A 22008-nucleotide genomic window follows, 5' to 3' on the forward strand; every position below is an offset into this window, starting at 1 on the left:
AGGTTATCATTCCATAACACTTGATTGGAGAACCATTGTAGGCGGTCAGTCTAGCCGTGGTGGGTCGTAACATAGATTGCTATTTCTTTAACTACAGGTCCTTCAGTACATGGATGAGCAGGATATTTGCACTTGCACCGGTGTTGATATTAACTCTGAGCTTATGCCTGCCACTCTTCTGTGGACATATAATCCCAATCATGGTGAATGCCTCAGATTGCCTATTAGCATTGACATGTTTAATCTATGTGAAATGCTTGTTTGCATGAGTACATTCTTCATCCATGTCCTCCTGGCAATCTGTCTGTCTGCTGATCTGATGCACCTGATTGGGCTTTTGTTATGTGTTGGCATACCTTTTGTTGCTTTTGTCATTCTTTCTTGCAGACGTTCTCTCTGTATGTGACCTACCACCATTCCTGTGTGCAGTATCTGAGCTCGGTCTTCTGCACTGCCTTGCCCAATGTCCTCACATGCCACAAGCTTTGCACTGCTCCTGCACTGGAAAACTGCGAATTGGGTGGGTCAGGCCACATTTGCCATAAGGCTTAGCAGATTTCTGAGCCTTGGTAAACATACCTATTGTTGTAGGCGCCCCCAATGCTTGTAACTATTGGCGCCCAGCCATGATGGCTTCAAATTTCCTTCCACCATTAAGTACTGCATTTATGATGTGCCCTTTCTTCTTTCCTAGCAGGTCTTTTTGAAAGGCCTCTAGTAGGGTTGATGCGATTACTAGCCTTATAACCTGTTCTGACAATTTGACATCTGTGAAGTCGCATTCCTGAGCTTTGTCTCAACATCATGCAATAAACAGGATAATGGACTTATCCGGCCTTTGCCAGTAGTTCATAAGCTCAAGTCTATGTACACAGAAATTTAGCTTCACCTTCAGTTGCTGCAGTAGGAATGTCCATTGCTCTCGTGGCTCTGTGTGATCCTTAGCTGACAATCCTGATGTATTGATCCATTGCAGGCCCTCATTGCCCAGTGCAATCTTAATTTCGGTAGCCTGTTTCTCTGGTTTGCTCACTTCTTGATCCAGGAAACACAGTTCTATTCATATGCTATATGTCCGACGCCTTCTAATCTATAACTGGATACTTGAAAGCCATTGTCTTAATGTTCCTGCTTTATCAATATAAATATAGGACTTTTTACAGGTTTTCTTTAACACAGGCACACTTTTTTTTCTAGTTTAGACAGATTTTGTTTTGCAGGCTGGCCCCTTTAACAGTGAGACTTTATTAGTCTTCAGCTACTTTTTTTCAAATTTCTCGAAGCACTGCCAGATTAGTTGAAGGCTCCAATTGCCTGTCAAAATGCCTGCTGTACTCAGAGACTTTCAACACCTCCTAGGGTCCTATTTGTAGCCTAGCTTGCTGCACTGTTGTGGGATCTCCTGCTAACTGCTCTCCTGCTGGACCTTCAGCCACTCCAGGTAAGCAGCCTATTGTTCTCTGTTCTCACTTGATGCGTTCTTCAGAAAAAAAACATATGCTGCCACCACGTAATATTACTTGATCCTTTGGGATGTGAACTATTTTAAGTTTCACAGGAGTCTAAGTAGCATTCAAAGAAAATGTGGGTTTTTAATTATAACTTAACTAGAAAATACATATACAAGCAATTATTGCACAAGCACGTCTAAACACATCGCACTCTGTCAGGCTACACCCACAACACCCTGGTCATGTGTGATGCAACATCACTTCCTCCAGTGACCTTCACTTAGAGTTCTTAGGTTGGTCCTCTTAAGGTTGTCCCACAACAGACACTACCTTGAAGAACTCCTTCAGCGATGTCCTAGGGCTGAGATGATTGGTCTCCAACAACCACAATCATCTTCCTTTGTGCTTGGTATGGCTCCAACCTGTGGAGTGTTTTTCCCGATTCCCACAGACTTCAATTTTTCCAAACCTCCTTGATGCCACATTTGGTCAAATGCTGCCTTGATTTCAAGGACAGTCACTCTCACCTCACCTCTTGAATTCAGCTCTTTTCTCCATGTTTGGACCAAGGCTGTAATGAGATCTGGAGCTGAATGCCGTTGGCAGAACCCAAACTGAGCCTCACTGAGCAGCTTATTGCCGAGTAAGTGCCTCTGGAGAGCACTGTCAATGACACCTTCCATTACTTTGCGGATGATTGAAGGTAGACTGAAAGGTCAGTAATTGGCTGGATTGGATTTGTAATACCTTTTGTACACAGGACATACTTGGGTAAATTTCTGCATTGTCAGCTAGATACCATGTTGTATCTGTACTGGAATAGCTTGGTTACGAACACAGCTAGTTCTGGAGCACAAGTCTTCAGTATTGGGACCAAGATGTTGTTGGGGCCCATAGTCGTTGTTGTATCCAGTGCACTCAATCCCTTCTTGACATCATATGGGAGTGAATTGATTTTACTGAAGACTGGGATCTGTGATGGCAGGGTTCTCCGCAGGAGTCCGAAATGATCTGTATTATATTAGTTGTTTGAGAGATCAAGGTTGAGCAGGACAGCTGGAGCACTTGTTTATTTTGCTTCAAATGGTGTCATGGGATCTTTTACACTGCCTAAGCAGGGAGATGGATTAACATTTCAGTGTAGCATACGGACATGTGGTGAGGACAGAAGTGCCCCCCTTGTTGAGCCTCAAGCCTTGATCCCATTGAGCCAGTGAGATGCAAAGGGAGAAATAAAGACAGTGATGGGTGGTTGTGGGATTGAAGGGCTGATCGGGGGGGGGAACAGTCGCCATTGGTGGTTATACTTTTAAAACTTACCTTGTTGGTAAAAGGCCATCCCAAGCTCTTGTTTGAATGAGTGAAGCCAGCTTCAAGACAAACCAGTCTTAAAGTGAGGTCCTCAGTCTGGTGTTAAGCCCCTTATTTGCAGTGTGTGCACAATGATTTTTTTTATCCCTTCCTTACTTGCCTAATGACACACTTCTAGATGGAAATGTGCACACATTTGCTGTCTAATTGGGTACTAGTAGGCCCTGTGCAGTGGAATTTTTAGACCATCATCTGAAAGATGGCATTTCCGACAATGCTGCCCTCTCTCAACACTACACTGGATTATCAGCCCAGATTATGTGCTGAAGTACCTGGAGTGCAATGCGATCCCACAACCTTCCTAGTCAGTAGCGAGAGTGCAACTAGGGAGCCATGGCTGAAGGGAAGGAAACAGTGGCGCAGTGGTTAGCACTGCAGCCTCACAGCTCCAGCGACCCGGGTTTAATTCTGGGTACTGCCTGTGTGGAGTTTGCAAGTTCTCCCTGTGTCTGCGTGGGTTTCCTCCGGGTGCTCCGGTTTCCTCCCACAGCCAAAAGACTTGCAGGTTGATAGGTGAATTGGCTATTATAAATCGTCACTAGTATAGGTAGGTGGTAGGGGAATATAGGGACAGGTGAGGCTGTGGTAGGAATATGGGATTAGTGTAGGATTAGTATAAATGGGTGGTTAATGGTCGGCACAGACTCGGTGGGCCGAAGGGCCTGTTTCAGTGCTGTATCTCTAAATCTAAAAAAAAATCTAAATAATCGACTTCTCTATCTCCATCTCTGGTGATAGGCTGTCTACTAATATCCATTATAAGCCCACTGACTCCCACAGTTACCTCCACTACACTTCTTCACACCCTGCCTCCTATAAGGACTCCATTCCATTCTCCCAGTTTCTCTGCCTCCGACACATCTGCTCTGATGATGCTACCTTCCATGACAGCTCTTCTGATATGTCTTCCTTTTTCCTCAACCAAGGATTCCCCCCCACTGTGGTTGACAGGGCCCTCAACCGTGTCCGGCCCATTTCCCGCACCTTTACCCTCACCCCTTCCCCTTCCTCCCAGAACTGCGACAGGTTCCCCTTGTCCTCACTTTCCACCCCATCAGCCTCCATATCCAAAGGATCATCCTTCGCCATTTCTGCCACCTCCAGTGTGATGCCACTACCAAACGCATCTTCCCTTCCCCTGTCAGCATTCCGAAGGGACGTTCCCTCCGTGACACCCTGGTCCACTCCTCCATTACCCTCACCACCTCGTCCCCTTCCCATGGCACCTTCCCCTGCAATCGCAGGAGGTGTAATACCTGCCTATTTACCTCCTCTCTCCTCACTATCCTAGGCCCCAAACACTCCTTTCAGGTGAAGCAGCGATGTACTTCTTTCAATGTAGTATACTGTATTCGCTGCTCACAATGTGGTCTCTACATTGGGGAGACCAAACGCAGACTGTGTGATCACTTTGCGGAACACCTCCGCTCAGTCCGCAAGCAGGACCCTGAGCTTCCGGTTGCTTGCCATTTCAACACTCCCCCCTGCTCTCATGCTCACATCTCTGTCCTGGGATTGCTGCAATGTTCCAGTGAACATCAACGCAAGCTCGAGAAACAGCATCTCATTTACCGATTAGGCACACTACAGCCTGCCGGACTGAACATTGAGTTCAATAATTTCAGAGCATGACGGGCTCCCCCTTTTTACTTTTATTTTTAGTTATTTTTTTCTTTTTCCTTTTTTTAATATTTTTTTGTGTTTATTTTATTTTATTTCATTTTAGTTTGTTCAGTTTGCTTACCCACTGTTTTTTTCATGTTTGTACTTGCTGCTGTTCAATTTTCAGTCCGTTAACACCCTATCTGTACTAATGCTTTGTCTTTCAACACACCATTAACATATTGTTTGCCTTTGCTCCATGACCTTCTGGTCAGCTATTCTGTGACCTTGTCCTATTTACACCTTCTCCTTTGTTATCTCTTGCCCCACCCTGCCTCACTTGCTTATAACCTTTGGCATTTCTAATATTTGCTAGTTCTGAAGAAGGGTCACTGATCTGAAATGTTAACTCTGCTTCTCTCTCCACAGATGCTGCCAGACCTGCTGAGTATTTGCAGCATTTCTTGTTTTTATTTCAGATTTCCAGCATCTGCAGTATTTTGCTTTTAAATTAAATATAAGGTAGGTTTGACATTGATGCAGAGAGAAAACTCTCCAAGGCCGCTTAGAATCTTTTGTCCCGGAGCTGATGCAAGCTGTCATCAGTGAAACTGTACCACACATTTGAGACTGTTGTAAAAGCTTGTCACAAAACAAAAAGTGCGATGTATCAGCAGTAATGGGAAGAAAGAAAAATGTTCCTCTTCCTGCACTTTCATCCCTGATTGTAACAAGTACAGACACTTGTACAAGGCAAATGGTTTAAATGATAGCCTGGTTTACCATTAGAAGGATCACAGCCCAGCCAGGTCTGGTCCTCACTTGGTATCCATTGTCCAGCTTCCAGTACAGACGAGTTAGAAGAGCAGTATGGAAGATCCCGCAAGAGTGGTCAAGATTTTTCTATTGTCCTCCCTCAGGCGCTCAGGCCAATTGTAGCTTTGTTACTTGAACTTCACCTATTGGCTAACTCTGCACAGATTGGCAACCAAAAACAGGGAACAGGGGTGGGTGGGGACATAGTGTTAATCTTACTGGACTAGAGGCCCTGACTAATGGTCTGGGGACATGAGTTCGAATCCCACCGTAGCAGCTGGTGGAATCTCAATTGAATTAATTAATACATCTGGAATTAAAAACTCTCAGTAATGGTGACCATGAAACAACTGGATTATCGTAAGAAACCCATCTGGCTCATTAATGTTCTTTTGGGAAGGAAATCTGCCATCTTTACCTGGTCTGGCCCACATGTGACTCCAGACCCACAGCATTGTGATTGACCCTTAACTGCCCCCTGAAATGGTCAAGCAAGCTATAAGTAGGTTTGGGTAGCTAGATTTTAGCTTTACTTGACCATTTTCACACTGTATCCTCTGTAATAACTAACAAGGTCAAGTCAGCCATTTTAATCCTAACACATGACCAAAGAAGTCATTTTTGTGTCTTTTATCAGCAACTGTATTAATCAAATTAATTTATTAAGTAGTAACCCATCAAGAAACAATGATTACAAATCAATAGACATTGATTGAGTTGTAATTAATGAATTAACAATCATGCTAGAAAGAATGGGCTTTAATTTAAAAGTATTAAGTTTAAAAACTAAGTCTTGAGCTTGTAAGAAACTTCAGTGTCAGTAGAATCTTGTAAGTTGCTGTGACACAAAGTCAGCAGAAAAAGTACTGTGACTCTGATAACATTCATTAACTTGGCTAAAAAAAAATCAATTTCTGTACAAATTCATGCTGTCCAAGGAGATAACAACTGTAATAAATAGAACTCCTCATAGGTTTTTATCTCAATTATTGACACAATGTTTTATCAACTGAGCCCCAATTAAAGTAGGGTAGTAACTGACATCACAGGACCTGGGCCAACCGTCGGACAAACTACAAGGTGGTCTGATGGCCAAAAAGGGTATAAAAGAACAACTATGGAATATGAGAAGCAGCATGTAAAATCCAGAGGAAGAAAGAAGAGAATCTTCAGTCAACTGAACACAGTAAGAGAAAGACAGACTGTGCCACAGTCAGTCAGAGGGCTCCTGCCAAGGTTCTGAAGAACAGACTGTGACTATTGTCTTTGTTAAGGATTACTTCTTTGCACTGAATATAAACTACCTTATAAATCTGCTACACTTATAACCAACATATACCTGTACTCATAGTGGTTTATTGTAGTCACAGACAAGTCACCATTATTGGATTAAATTGAATCCTGAAAGTACAGGAAAGCTACAATGCCACTCAGTTGTACCAAACTGCTACAGAAAAGTTGAATAATAATAAAACCGGATGGACCCACCCCCGCCCCTGGCACCCAGTATTGACCTAGGCACTGGAAAGACAACAGCGCACCCTGCCCAGTCAACCTGCAAAGTCCTTCTTACTAATAACTGGGGACTTGTGCCAAAATTGGGAGATCTGTCCCAGACAAGTCAAGTAACAGCCTGACATAGTCATACTCATCAAATTATATCTTACAGACAATGTTCCAGACTTCACCATTACCATCCCTGGCTATGTTCTATTCCACTGGCAGGTCAGAACCACAAAAGGTGGTAGCACCGTGGTATAGGGTTGGAAGGGAGTTGCCCTGAGAGTCCTCAACATTGACTCTGGACCCCATGAAGTCTCATAGCATCAGGTCAAACATGGGCAAGGAAACCTCTGGCTGATTATCATTTACCGCCTTCCTTCAGCTGATGAATCAGTATTCCTCCATGTTCAACACCACTTGGAAAGAAGCACTGAGGGTAGCAAGGGCACAGAATGAACTCTGGGTGGGAGACTTCAATGTCCATCGCTAAGAGTGGCTCGGTAGCACCACTACTGACTAAGCTGGCCAAGCCCTGAAGGACATATCTGCCAGACTGGATCTGCAGCAGGTGGTGAGGGAACCAATAAGAGGGAAAAACGTACTTGACCGCATCCTCACCAATCTACCTGTCCCAGATACATTTGTCCATGTCGGTATTGCTATGAGTGACCACCGCACAGTCCTGGTGGAGAAGAAAACTTGACTTCACACGGAGCATACCCTCCATCGTGTAGTGTGGCAATGCCACCGTGCTACATGGGATAGATTTGAATAGAATCAGGCAATCTTTTATGTCCATTTGAAAGGATGAACAGGTCCTCGGGTTGACACCGCATCTGAAAGGTGACACCTACGGCAATGTGGCACTCCGTCAGTACTGCACTGAAATGTCAGCCTGGATTTCTCAAGTCTCTGGAGTGGGGTTTCATCTGATCGACTTCTGATGCAGAGCCAAGTGTGCTATATATGTGGCGCAGTTAGCAGCACTTTTGCCTCTAAGTCAGAGGTTGTGGGTTCAAATCCCACTTTAGGACTTGAGCCTAATGATCTAGGTTGATGCTCCAGTTCCCTACTAAGGCAGTGCTGCTGGATGAGATGTTAAACTGAGGCCCCATTTTCTTCTCTTGGGTGGGCATAAAAAAATCCCATGGCCTTATTTTGAAGAGCAGGGGAGCTATCCACAGTGTCTTGGCTAATATGTATCCCTCAAGCAACATCAGAAAAATAGATTATTTGGACATTATCACATTGGTCTTTGTGGGATCTTGTTGTGCACAAATTAGCTGCCATATTTCCTACATTAAAGCATTGGAGGTGGTTCAGAGGAGGTTTACTAGATTGATACCTGGAATGAGCGGGTTGTTTTATGAGGAAAGTTTGGACAGACTGGACTTGTTTTCACTGGAGTTTAGAAGAGTGATTGAAGTTTATAAGATCCTGAACGGTCTTGACAAGGTGAATGTGGAGGAGATGTTTCCTCTTGTGGGTGACTCCAGAACTAGGGGGCACTGTTTTAAAATTAGGGGACACTGTTTTAGGACAGAGATGAGGAGAATTGTTTTCTTTCACAGGGTTGTACGACTTTGGAACTCTGCCTCAGAAGGAGGCAGGAACATTGAATATTTTTAAGGTGACGGTCGATAGATTCTTATTAGGCAAGGGAATCGAGGGGTATCGGGGGTAGATGGGAGTGTGGAATTCGAAACGCAAACAGATCAGCCATGATCTTATTGAATGGCAGAGTCGGCTTGAGGAGCTGAATGGCCTACTTCTGCTCCTAATTCGTATGTTCGTATGGATCAGGCACGACACTTCAAAACTATTTCATTGGCTATAAAGCATTTTTGGACATCCGGTGCTATATAAATGCAAGTCTTTCTTTTTTTCATTGAACCACAGCTAAGATGATATTTATCTGGCCAAGGGGATGTTTCTGAATCACACTTTTGAAATATTAGAGATCAAATAAAGAATTCTAAAGGAACACAAAAGTGAGAGTAAAGGTTAAATTCATGTTGTGTTTTGGGACTGTGGATCTGAATTGAGATTGGCCATATTTCAAGAGCATTCCACCATTCAATCTTTGTGATGTGGATTCAAATGCAGCCTTACAGCTGCACGTAGTTTTCACAGCTATTCACTTTTAGGTTGTGCAGTAATAAAGGTTGACATTCTCTGCCATACTGTTCATAAAAAACCAGTCATGCAAGAACAGATGACAGCATAAAAGTAGCAAAATGCTTATCGCAAAATTTAAACCTTAATGAATACTTTTGGGAGCACAAAATTGTAAACTATGCACAAGGAACCAGAAGCTCCAAGGTCCCAGACAGAAGCAAAATCTGCTGGTGGGCGATTATATTCCAGTGCAAGCAATCATAATTACCTATATATTTTGAAGAATTCAGGGCTAAAATAAACCCCATCAGCATCGTTATCTTAACATGGAGGCTGATCAGTTGGAGAAGATGCAGCTAAGGTTTTATCCAACAATAGCAGAATGCAGGTGTAGTATGTAGTATTTTCATCAAAAGGCTTTTATTAATGTTTACATTTCTTGCCCTCAGTTTATTTCCCTCATCAAAAGCCACTGACTCATACGAGGTATACTTTCATATTTATAAATACATGCATTGAGTGATTATGAAAAAAGATTGGCTTACTTCAGAAGCACTATTCCCTTTTTAGACGCATAAACCCTTTTCTCCAAGATAGTTTCCAGTCTTGGATCTTAGGTCCTGGCTTTGTGTCGAGGTTGAGCGAAGCAGTAATACACTTAAGTGGGGAGTCAGTGGATCCTATTGGTATTGCTTCCAGCTGCAAGCTGCTCTATGCCCTTGTAAGATCTCTTTTTGGTCTTCAAAGGTGATAGGGCATCACAGCAGGTGTCATTAATGCTTTAACATATGAAGCAAGTTTTGGACAGGAGTAAAGTGATTAAGTGCTGGACGGGTTCTATGCTACAGTAAAGTGTATTCTCCCACTTCTCGCTCAGATATAAAAAAATTACAGAGTGACTTCCAACTTTGTAGTGTGGGCGGTAACCTAGCAACCCGCCCATCCTTCATAGAAACCACTCAATATTTGTTCCATTGCTTTACCAAAAGAACAAAACCAAGCTTTTCTACAAAGCCTTCAAATACAACACAGCATTTCTCTTTAGTTTTAGGAATATCAGTTTGACGCTTTATTTTTAAACTATCCCTTGGTTCTTTTGGTGATTTTAACACTGGTCATCACCCCACCCATGAGATTCTCCAACTGTCTCTTCTCAAGAGATTTTTCATCCTCCAACTGCCCATTTGCACTGAACCGTTCCTTCATATATCCTAGGTTGCTTACAGCACAGAAGGAGCCCATTCGGTCCATTCTGTCTGCTCCGGCTCTTTGCAAGAGCAACTCAGCTAGTTCCACTCCCCAAACCTTTCCCCAAATTTCTGCAATTTTTTTCTTTTCACATCATGATTGAATCTGCCTCCAACACACTCTCAGGCAGCACATTCCAGATCCTAACCACTCACTGCATTAAAAAGCTTTTCCTCATGTCGCTGTTGGTTCTTTTGCCATTCACCTTAAATCGGTGTCCTCTGGTTCTTGACACTTCCACCAATGGGAACAGTTTCTCCCCATCTACTCTGTCCAGATTCCTCATCATATTGAACATCTCTATCAAATCACCTCTCAACCTTCTCTAAGGAGCATAACCCCAACTTTTATAACCTATCCACACAACTCGAGTTCCTCATCCCTGGAGCCAATTTCGTAAATCTTTTCTATGCCCCCTCTAAAGCCGTCACAGCCTTCCTAAAGTGTGATGTCCAGAATTGGACACAATGCTCCAATTGAGGCTGAACAGTGTTATATAAAGGTTCTTTATAACTTCCTTGCTTTTGTACTCTATGCCTCTATTTATAAAGCTCAGGATCCCATATGCCTTTTTAACCACTTTCTCAACCTGCCACCTTCAACAATTTGTACATATATAGCCCCAGGTCTCTCTGTTCCTGTACCCCCTTTAAAATTGTACCCTTTAATTTATATTGCCTTTTCTTGTTCTTCCTACCAAAACCTTTTACTTCACACTTCTTGCATTAAGATTAATCTACCATGTGTCTGCCCATTCCACCAACCTATGTCTTCTTGAAGTTTATCACTATCCTCCTCACAGTTCACAATACTTCCAAGTTTTGTGTCATCTGCAAATTTTGGAAACTGTGCCCTGTATACCCTAGTCTAGGTCATTAATATATATTAAGAAAAGCAGGGGTCTGAACACCGACCCCTAAGAAACAACTATTTACCTTCCTTCAGGCTGAAAAACAACCATTTACCACCACTGTCTGTTTCCAGTCACTCAGCCAACTTTGTATCCATGTTATTCCTATGGAACAGTTACTGAGACTTGTCAGTTTTTGAATACTTAAACTTCTCAAATTCAAAATAGAAACTGTCAGTCACGTACAAACAGAACTAATTATGAAGTCTGCATATATTTATAAACCTTGTGTTAGACAAGCCATCAATAAACTTTGCAGCCACGTACTGGAATAAGCTTGGTGCAAGATTCTGGCTTAATTGCTTAAATACTTAATTGGTTATAAATTGGGCAATAGTAGAATGAGGGTGCTAGCCAATTGACAGCTGATTGTCACCCCGGATGAATGCATACCCAGATAACTTGAGTTTTAAAGGGACAGACACAAAATCAAAACTTAGACAGAGATACATTTTCTTTCGGAAAGCCCAAAACTTCCCCAGTCAGACACGGTTTATAACAACATCAGAGTTTTATCAGTGTCAAGGGATCCCAGATTTACATTGATCTCACAAACAAATGGCATTAAAATCCAAAATGATAGGGAACAAATTGGGAAATGGAGCTGCTTCATCATAACTGCTCACCCTCTCCATTCACACCAAGAAATGACAGTTAAAATTACACCCCCATCCCCATGTCTCCTGTGAACTGAAACTTGCACTCATGCATGTCATAAATGGAAGAGTGTAGTGCAGGATTATCATGCTTTGAAATATCTGATCATGTTTGACGGAAGGATGGCCCCATAGACCAAGAAAGTCCTAGGTATCATCACTGCATGCTGCTGAGTTAGCTGATGACAGCTAGTATGTGCTTTAGAATTGGTCAATTGCCCTAGAGTTTGGGGAAAGAAAAAAATTGTCGAAGGTTTTTGCTCCTGTGAAATGACCCCTACCGGCAGTAGTCTGGAGCAAGATGAGGACAGAAGTCAGGTCTGGCTCTGTATCCTTCACAAATCAGATAATCGGTGCAGCTGGAGTCTGTGAACGTCTCCATGGAGGGAGGAGGTGAACATTGTTATTTTCTAAAATAACAGTTATTCTGTGACACACAAAATGTCATTTCAAATCTTTAAAAGTCTCTCGTTAAAGTTTTTCATCTTCACTTGCATTCATTTCAATAAAACAAACTGCCTCTGAGCTGACAAAAGAAAGCGGGTGTGAACACATTCATCAATTGAGATGGCTACAATATGCGTGTGCAGTTTCCAGCCATGGGTGGTGTATGGGTGTTTACATGTTGAACTTTATTTTAAAATGGAATAGTGTCCAACCTTCAGGAAGGTTATGATCCTTTCCTTGGACATTCACTTCAGAGATTAGGACAAAAAAGAAATTCAAACGATAGATCTGACTCAATGTCACGCTGAGGCTGTCCAAATGAATGTCCAGCATTCTACCTGATGTCCTAGTCCAAAGATATAATAACCATGTCCTCCTTTTCAATGAACAAAGGTTGGTTGTATTTGTTATAGAACAATATATTCTCTGATTGCACACTGATGCAGTGGAGCTTTGCCTAACTGTAACACAATCTGAAAATATAGCCTGCAGCTTTCAGTTGGATTATTTAAGCTATGGATTCAAACTTAAAAGTGTATAAAAAGAGGAAAATACTGGGAATACTCAGGAATTATAAAGTTGGATGCTGACATTAGGAGGCTGAAGGGATAAAAGGAACCCAGTCAGTGTTGAGAGAAGAGCTAGCGGCAAGTGTGGAGATGCAGGTAGTCATTGGGGGTGGGGAAGTTGGGGTGGGGTAGATGCTCTGTTGGCCACTTCAGGGGAAAGCCTTTGCTGAGGAAATTGAAGACTGTTCCGATTAGGGAGTTTCATCATATATTGGATGATATTTCTTATTGTTTCTTAGAACTGCCTCTTAAAACCCTTTAAAATATTGTTTATGGCAAAACCCTGTGCATACACATCAACATAATTGGTTGACAAATGGAAATATATTGAAATACTATTAGGCACACTGTGGATTCATTTTCATGGTTTTGGAAATATTTCCTGTACATAATTATCAGTCTATCAAATCAGATCACTGGATTACTACTTTTCAATTTTCTATATCCCTGACTTTGACTTCAAACGGATACAAGACATACCCCAGTCAACAAACACACCGAGTGTGGTAAATGCTATGAATGTTAGACAGCCTGATACAAGTGTGAGAAATATATATTTGATTTCCTTTGTCTATTGGTTGAATTTCAAAGATTGTGCTAAGTATGTCACATATAGTCTTGCTTTGTTTTTTCCGGAATCCCTCGAGACATAGGGCTGAAATTTATGAGCGCGCCACAATCCGCAGCAGCGCCCTCTGCTGTCAGCAGTCTTCAGGTGCGGATGCGCCGTCACTGAGCCCCCGCGATATTTTGCACGGGGGCTCAATTAAATGGAGGGGGTGGAACGGCCACCCCCAATGATGTAGAGGGGGCGGCCACTCTGTACCGGGCAACGGCATCTAGCACCGGGTGCCACCGCACAGGTGCCACACCATTTTTAAAGGGCTTCAAGCCCTTAAAACAATTTTAATTTTTAAAGTTATATAACTTTAAATTGTCCTCAAAGAATTAAGAGCTGGAGGCCCTTTCCCACCCACTTCCTCTCAATGTTTGTTCATGGGCCTATATCACAAAACGTAAATTCATTCCCAACCCGAACTTTATCCCCCAACCTAGTTGCATTTTCCCTTCAAAACCTTCCCGCCATCCCCAGAGCTAATAAAAAGTGTATTCCCTACTCCTCCCCACACTGGCCCTGATAATTTCATTCCTCCCCACCGAATAGAGTTCTGAAGGTGCGGAATTTGTGGCCGGCAGCCGGAATATCAGCATGGGATGACCGCTGGGACAAGGTAAGTTAATTTGCATGCATTAACTTTCATTACCATATTGAAATGAAGGCCCCGCCGCTCGGCAGCAGGGAGGCCTCACCGAGAGGCCTTCTCAGTGTCAGGGATCATGGCGGGCCTCTCCCAGAGGAATCTTCTGGGCCCCCTCCACCACGACCCCCGACGCCAGAGGCCTCATAAAATTCAGCACACAGTCTCTGCGGGTCTGATTTCACCCCACTTACAAGTTATGTTAAAGACTGATTCAGGTCTAGTGATACTGAGAGAAATCAGGAAAGGGGCACATTGGTGTTTTTTTTTATATCAAAGAGTTATCGTTCATGTCTGTAAACTATTGCACTTTTTCTATATTATCTATAACTACTAATCATCTGTTATTTTGGCAAACCTGTTCCATCTGTTTAAGGTGGAGGCGGTGGCGTACTGGTATTGTCACTGGACTAGTAACCCAGAGACCCAGGGTATTGCTCTGGGGACATGGGTTCGAATCCCACCACAGCAGAAGGTGGAATTTGAATTCAATTAATAAATCTGGAATTTAAAGCTAGTCTAATGATGGCCATGAAACCATTGTAGATTGTTGTAAACACTCACCTAGTTCACTAATGACCTTTAGGGAAGGATATCTGCTGTCCTTACCTGGTCTGGCGTACATGTGACTCCAGATCCACAGCAATGTGGTTGACTCTTACATGCCCTCGAAATGGCCGAGCAAGCCACTCAGTTCAAGGGCAATTAGGGATGGGCAATAAATGCTGTCCTGGCCTGCGACGCCCACGTCCCATGAAAGAATAATAAAAAAAAAACGTTATCATCCCAACGACAGTCTAATAGTCTCTGATTTCTGAAGTTGGGGAGATCTCAACAGGGCCCCTGACACATGCAAGACAAAAGGTTACTCTTTGATTCCCTGGGCACCCTATATTATCAAATATCCTATCTACAAGGTGTTAGAAATTGGGGTATCAGAGTCAATTATCCCTTTATTCCCCTTTGCCAAATGCTGAAATGATTCAAAGTGATAACCCTTATTGGTGACAGTGGTTATATTTTATTCTATATAAGTAAGACTTACATGCTAATGTCAGAGTAGTAATATCAAAGCACAGCAGTATTGCCATTATGCTCTAGGTAGAAGTGTGATTGCCACATAATCACTCCCTGGTAGCGCCAGTCAATGCACAACGTACACACGTGGCCCCTCTGCCAGCCCCATTCTTCTGTGAGGGTCTGCCTGTGGGATGGTCCCAAAACTCCTCTGGCCAAATAACTCTCCCCCTGCCCAGGTGATTCCTTTTATATACTTTCTTTTGACAGCAAAGCTTATGGAGACTGATTTAATCCAATCATTACCTCGCTATTATTTGAACAGCCCAATTACAAAAGATGTCATTGAACCATTTTCCTGCAGAAGGCAAGTCAAATTCTCAGGATCTCTGGCTTCCCACATTACAACACCCATCATCTCGTAAATATTCCAATGCTAGTGCCTGCCCAAAGCAAGGAAACCTTGTGGCCTTGGCACCCAGTTATTTTGTTTCGGCTCTAACTCACATCTGGGCTTTTGAGATCTGGCAAAGGTGTTTATCTCCTAGTTCCCTCCCAGTAAGCTGTCTGTTCTCACACTCTGCTCGATTTCTGCTGAAGTTTACTTTTTTTTAACCATTTGGTTCCTTTTGCACCTTTCAAGCCAATAAAACATTTTGTCAATGAAACCCCAAACCAGTTCCCCATCATGTCACCTTTCAACCGTCTTTACCCAGAATATATCACAAACTAGATTAAAAATATAGTTCAGTATAATCAGCTAATGAAACCTCTATTTTACAATCAGTCGGTCATGGTACTTAAGTTAGCTTTCGTTAATTAGCAAGAAAACCCAGTGTAGAGGTTTCCCAGGATTCTTACCTTTGGTTTGCAGGGAATGTGGTCTCACATGGGGAGTGGTTTCTGATCTTGAATGTGAGACATAGCTGGGTCAAACCCCAAAACATAAAGTAAGGATGAGAGGAACCCTTTGAAAGGAGAGAGGGAGATGAGAGGGGAGATGAGGAAAATGGGAAAGACATAATCAACACCAACAGGTAAAACCTTGGCCAACAGTAAACAACAAAAAGTAGAAGCATCATAACATGAACAATGGTGATGGAGAAACACAGAAAAGAATGGAATCTTCAATTATTTGATTAATCGGCTTAATGTACAAATCAGTTCAAAACTTTGAGATTTCCAAAACATTAGGCTTGACTTGGCAGTGTAATGTTTTAGGTCTTCCTCTCTAAGCAGCTAATCTCTCGATCTTGTGCCAGGATTGTGCTAATTTGTGCACATTATAAAAACTATTAGTTAACGCTACTTTCTTCCAACCATGGGCCTCAATTTAAAGACTTGGTACTATAATTATCAACAGCTGCATTAATTTTAAACCCACTGAAAAGGGCACACGTTAATGATGCAATTAGCTAATTATGTGCTATGGAGAAAGTATTTCATAAAGGTGCACTGGCGGGGCAACAGGAAAGTATTTGCCAAAGCATACTCTGTGAGGAGCCAGAAAACAAGGATGTCTTTATTGTGGTGCAACAGACAGGACAATGTTTCAATGTGACTTGACGTATCAAACTGTAAAGCTGGAAATAAAACATGAATTCTCTTTTATGGGCGATGATGCCCCTTTGAAAAGCAGGACCTCTGGTATTCCTAACAAGATCCATTTGAAGGCTTAATTTCTAACAAAACGAAAGATGATTTAAGAAATTTAGTATGTTAAACATCCATAAACATACTAAGCTTGCAGATACAATTTGCCATTGTATTCGTTATCAAACAGTGTGAAGAGTGTTTTATCAGACAGTGCGAAGAGTGTTTTATCAGACTGTGTGAAGAGTGTTTTATCAGACTGTGTAAATTGTTTTATCAGACAGTGCAAATTGTTTTATCAGACAGTGCGAAGAGTGTTTTATCAGACAGTGCGAAGAGTGTTTTATCAGACAGTGTGAAGAGTGTTTTATCAGACAGTGTGAAGAGTGTTTTATCAGACAGTGCGAAGAGTGTTTTATCAGACTGTGTGAAGAGTGTTTTATCAGACAATGTGAAGAGTGTTTTATCAGACAGTGTGAAGAGTGTTTTATCAGACAGTGCGAAGAGTGTTTTATCAGACTGTGTGAAGAGTGTTTTATCAGACAGTGTGAAGAGTGTTTTATCAGACAGTGCGAAGAGTGTTTTATCAGACAGTGCGAAGAGTGTTTTATCAGACAGTGCGAAGAGTGTTTTATCAGACTGTGTGAAGAGTGTTTTATCAGACAGTGTGAAGAGTGTTTTATCAGACAGTGCGAAGAGTGTTTTATCAGACTGTGTGAAGAGTGTTTTATCAGACAGTGTGAAGAGTGTTTTATCAGACTGTGTAAATTGTTTTATCAGACAGTGCAAATTGTTTTATCAGACAGTGCGAAGAGTGTTTTATCAGACAGTGCGAAGAGTGTTTTATCAGACTGTGTGAAGAGTGTTTTATCAGACAGTGTGAAGAGTGTTTTATCAGACTGTGTAAATTGTTTTATCAGACAGTGCAAATTGTTTTATCAGACAGTGCGAAGAGTGTTTTATCAGACAGTGTAAATTGTTTTATCAGACAGTGTGAAGAGTGTTTTATCAGACAGTGTAAATTGTTTTATCAGACAGTGTGAAGAGTGTTTTATCAGACAGTGTAAATTGTTTTATCAGACAGTGCGAAGAGTGTTTTATCAGACTGTGTAAATTGTTTTATCAGACAGTGCGAAGAGGGTTTTATCAGACAGTGTAAATTGTTTTATCAAACAGTGTGAAGAGTGTTTTATCAGACAGTGCGAAGAGTGTTTTATCAGACAGTGCGAAGAGTGTTTTATCAGACTGTGTGAAGAGTGTTTTATCAGACAGTGTGAAGAGTGTTTTATCAGACTGTGTAAATTGTTTTATCAGACAGTGCAAATTGTTTTATCAGACAGTGCGAAGAGTGTTTTATCAGACAGTGTAAATTGTTTTATCAGACAGTGTGAAGAGTGTTTTATCAGACAGTGTAAATTGTTTTATCAGACAGTGTGAAGAGTGTTTTATCAGACAGTGTAAATTGTTTTATCAGACAGTGTGAAGAGTGTTTTATCAGACAGTGTAAATTGTTTTATCAGACAGTGCGAAGAGTGTTTTATCAGACTGTGTAAATTGTTTTATCAGACAGTGCGAAGAGGGTTTTATCAGACAGTGTAAATTGTTTTATCAAACAGTGTGAAGAGTGTTTTATCAGACTGTGTGAAGAGTGTTTTATCAGACAGTGTGAAGTGTGTTTTATCAGACAGTGTGAAGAATGTTTTATCAGACTGTGTAAATTGTTTTATCAGACAGTGCAAATTGTTTTATCAGACAGTGTGAAGAGTGTTTTATCAGACAGTGTAAATTGTTTTATCAGACAGTGTGAAGAGTGTTTTATCAGACAGTGTAAATTGTTTTATCAGACAGTGTGAAGAGTGTTTTATCAGACAGTGTAAATTGTTTTATCAGACAGTGCGAAGAGTGTTTTATCAGACAGTGTAAATTGTTTTATCAGACAGTGCGAAGAGTGTTTTATCAGACTGTGTAAATTGTTTTATCAGACAGTGCGAAGAGGGTTTTATCAGACAGTGTAAATTGTTTTATCAAACAGTGTGAAGAGTGTTTTATCAGACTGTGTGAAGAGTGTTTTATCAGACAGTGCGAAGAGTGTTTTATCAGACTGTGTGAAGAGTGTTTTATCAGACAGTGTGAAGAGTGTTTTATCAGACTGTGTAAATTGTTTTATCAGACAGTGCAAATTGTTCTATCAGACAGTATGAAGAGTGTTTTATCAGACAGTGTAAATTGTTTTATCAGACAGTGCGAAGAGTGTTTTATCAGACAGTGTATATTGTTTTATCTGACAGTGTGAAGAATGTTTTATCAGACTGTGTAAATTGTTTTATCAGACAGTGCAAATTGTTTTATCAGACAGTGCGAAGAGTGTTTTATCAGACAGTGTAAATTGTTTTATCAGACAGTGTGAAGAGTGTTTTATCAGACAGTGTAAATTGTTTTATCAGACAGTGTGAAGAGTGTTTTATCAGACAGTGTAAATTGTTTTATCAGACAGTGTGAAGAGTGTTTTATCAGACAGTGTAAATTGTTTTATCAGACAGTGCGAAGAGTGTTTTATCAGACTGTGTAAATTGTTTTATCAGACAGTGCAAATTGTTTTATCAGACGGTATGAAGAGTGTTTTATCAGACAGTGTAAATTGTTTTATCAGACTGTGCGAAGAGTGTTTTATCAGATTGTGTAAATTGTTTTATCAGACTGTGCGAAGAGTGTTTTATCAGACTGTGTAAATTGTTTTATCAGACAGTGCAAATTGTTTTATCAGACAGTATGAAGAGTGTTTTATCAGACAGTGTAAATTGTTTTATCAGACAGTGCGAAGAGGGTTTTATCTGACAGTGCGAAGAGTGTTTTATCAGACAGTGTAAATTGTTTTATCAGACAGTGTAAATTGTTTTATCAGACAGTGCGAAGAGGGTTTTATCTGACAGTGCGAAGAGGGTTTTATCTGACAGTGCGAAGAGGGTTTTATCAGACAGTGTAAATTGTTTTATCAGTGTAAAGAGTGTTATCAGACAGTGTAAATTGTGTTATCGGTGTGAAGGGTGTTATCAGACAGTGGTCTTGGCTGGACCAAGGCCAGACTGTTGCAGCATTGTGGTGAACCATTATCTTCAGTTGTTTAAAATTCACTGTGCTGAATTCAGGACACCTCACACTGTCTGATAAAACACTCTTCACAATGTCCGATAAGACTCTTCACAGTGTCCGATAACACTCTTCACAATATCCGATAACACTCTTCACACTGCTCGTTAACAATCTTCAGACTGTCCGGATACACTCTTCACACTGTTGGGTAACACTCTTCACACTCTCCGATAACACTCTTCACACTGTTCGGTAACACTCTTCACAATATCCGATAACACTCTTCACACTGTTCGGTAACACTCATCACACTGTCCGGTAACACTCTTCACAGTGTCCGATAACACTCTTCACAATGTTCGGTAACACTCTTCACACTGTCCGGTAACTCTCTTCACACTGTCCGGTAACAATCTTCACACTGTCCGATAACACTCTTCACAATGTTCGGTAACACTCTTCACACTGTTCGGCAACACTCTTCACACAGTCCGGTAACACTCTTCACATTGTCCGATAACACTCTTCACAATGTCCGATAACACTCTTCACAGTGTCCGATAACACTCTTCACAGTGTCCGATAACACTCTTCACACTGTCCGATAACACTCTTCACACTGTTCGGTAACACTCTCACACTGTCAGATAACACTCTTCACAATATGCGATAACACTCTTCACACTGTCCGATAACACTCTTCACACTGTTCGGTAACACTCTCACACAGTCAGATAACACTCTTCACACTGTTCGGTAACAATCTTCACACAGTCCGATTACACTCTTCACACTGTTCGGTAACACTCTCACACTGTCAGATAACACTCTTCATACTGTTCGGTAACAATCTTCACAATGTCCGATAACACTCTTCACACTGTTCGGTAACACGCTTCACAGTGTCCGATAACACTCTTCACAATGTTCGGTAACACTCTTCACAGTGTCCGATAACACTCTTCACACTGTTTGGTAACACTCTTCACAGTGTCCGATAACACTCTTCACACTGTTCGGTAACACTCTTCACACTGTCCGATAACATTCTTCACTCTGTCCGGAAACACTCTTCACACTGTTCGGTCACACTATTCACAGTGTCATGATAACAATCTTCACACTGTTGGGTAACACTCTTCACAGAGTCCGGTAACAATCTTCACACTGTTCGGTAACACTCTTCACAGTGTCCGATAACACTCTTCACAGTGTCCGATAACACTCTTCACAGTGCCCGATAACAATCTTCACACTGTCCGATAACACTCGTCACACGGTTCGGTAACACGCTTCACAGTGTCCGATAACACTCTTCACAGTGTCCGATAACAATCTTCACACTGTTTGGTAACACTCTTCACAGTGTCCGATAACACTCTTCACAATGTTCGGTAACACTCTTCACAGTGTCCGATAACACTCTTCACAGTGTCCGATAACACTCTTCACAGTGCCCGATAACAATCTTCACACTGTCCGATAACACTCTTCACACTGTTCGGTAACACGCTTCACAGTGTCCGATAACACGCTTCACACTTTTCGGTAACACGCTTCACAGTGTCCGATAACACTCTTCACACTGTTCGGTAACACTCTTCACACTGTCCGATTACACTCTTCACACTGTTCGGTAACACTCTTCACACTGTCAGATAACACTCTTCGCACTGTCCGATAACACTCTTCACAATGTTCGGTAACACTCTTCACAATATCCGATAACACTCTTCACACTGTTCGGTAACACTCATCACACTGTCCGGTAACACTCTTCACAGTGTCCGATAACACTCTTCACAATGTTCGGTAACACTCTTCACACTGTCCGGTAACTCTCTTCCCACTGTCCGGTAACAATCTTCACACTGTCCGATAACACTCTTCACAATGTTCGGTAACACACTTCACACTGTTCGGCAACACTCTTCACACAGTTCGGCAACACTCTTCACTGTGTCTGATAACACTCTTCACAATGTTCGGTAACACTCTTCACAGTGTCCGATAACACTCTTCACACTGTTCGGTAACACTCTTCACACTGTCCGATAACACTCTTCACACTGTTCGGTAACACTCTCACACTGTCAGATAACACTCTTCACAATATCCGATAACACTCTTTACACTGTCCGATAACACTCTTCACACTGTTCGGTAACACTCTCATACAGTCAGATAACACTCTTCACACTGTTCGGTAACAATCTTCACACAGTCCGATTACACTCTTCACACTGTTCGGTAACACTCTCACACTGTCAGATAACACTCTTCATACTGTTCGGTAACAATCTCCACAATGTCCGATAACACTCTTCACACTGTTCGGTAACACGCTTCACAGTGTCC

Source organism: Heterodontus francisci, chromosome 37, assembly GCF_036365525.1.
Source record: "Heterodontus francisci isolate sHetFra1 chromosome 37, sHetFra1.hap1, whole genome shotgun sequence".
Classification (NCBI taxonomy): Eukaryota; Metazoa; Chordata; class Chondrichthyes; order Heterodontiformes; family Heterodontidae; genus Heterodontus; species Heterodontus francisci.